Source organism: Nycticebus coucang, chromosome 16 (genome assembly GCF_027406575.1).
Source record: "Nycticebus coucang isolate mNycCou1 chromosome 16, mNycCou1.pri, whole genome shotgun sequence".
Taxonomy (NCBI): Eukaryota; Metazoa; Chordata; class Mammalia; order Primates; family Lorisidae; genus Nycticebus; species Nycticebus coucang.
In genome coordinates, this window is record NC_069795.1 from 12,599,090 (window position 1) to 12,600,232 (window position 1,143).

Consider the following 1,143-nt stretch of genomic DNA (forward strand, 5'->3'; position numbering starts at 1 on the left):
ATGGCTCTCCCTGTCCCGGCCACACATATTTGGCTCAGAATAAACCTCTGTAAATCATTTGACAAAGTTCGGTTCTTATCTATTGACAATACCAATACCACACTGTCTCTATTACTATAGCTTTTTTACTAAGTCTCGAAATCTGCTAATGTAACTCCTTTCCCTTTGTTCTTCCTTCTCATAGTTGTTTTAGCTAATTTAGGTCCTTTGCATATATATACATTCTAGAATCAGCTTATCCTTTTCTACTGTTGTGTTGGGATTACGTTAAATGTATTGATAAATCTGAGCAAAGCTTACATCCTAACAATTTAAGTCTTCCAATGCATGAGTATGGTGTATCTCTCTATTTATTTAAGACTCTTAAAATTTTTCTTTTCTTTTTTTTTTTCATTTTAGCAGTGTTTAATGAAAGTTGCATATAAGATTATTTTATTCCCGCATCTTCTCAATTGTTTCTTCCTTGTACTTGCCCTTTTCCTTTCCTACTTGGCGAGATTTGGCTTTTCGTTCAAGGATCTTTTTGCGGTCTTTGTCCAGTTTAAGCCTAGTAATGACCACCTTGCTGGGGTGAATGCCCACGTGGACAGTTGTGCCATTAGCCTTTTCCCGCTGCACCCGCTCAATGTAGATGACATATTTCTTCCTGTAAACCTGGACTACTTTGCCAATCTGCTGACCTTTATAATGCCCCCGGACAACCTGAACTTCATCATCCTTTCGGATGGGCATGGATCGAACATTGTACTTCTGTCTCAGCTCTTTGGAAAGAGGGGAAGACATAATCTTCCTGCGAATGTGGGAAGGTGCATTGAAATGCCTTTTGCGGTTCTTGCTTCGGTCGAAGTCACAAAGGGATTGAACTTCATTTTGGCCGCTGCCTCTCCGGCGATGGCCGCAAAAGGGAAGAGAGTTACAGGTTGTTTTTTCTCTTAAAATTTTTCTTAGCAATATTTTATAAATTTCTATGTAGTGACCTTGAATGTCTTTCATTAGATTTAAATGTATTCCCAATGCCTCATTCCTATGCTATTTGAAGTGGCATATTTTCACTTTATTTTCTCATTGTTTGTTGCCTGTATATAGAAATATAGTTCATACTTGTACATTGACCTTTTATTCTGCAGCTTTGGTAAATTCATT

General features: G+C 37.8%; 1 pseudogene across 1 annotated transcript; it reads right to left on the minus strand.

Annotated features, from left to right (window-relative positions):
• Positions 1–400: 400 nt before the first annotated feature.
• Positions 401–869, minus strand: LOC128567644 (60S ribosomal protein L26-like; annotated as a pseudogene). The gene has a single exon (XR_008374908.1). The product of XR_008374908.1 is annotated as a 60S ribosomal protein L26-like (transcript).
• Positions 870–1,143: the final 274 nt, after the last annotated feature.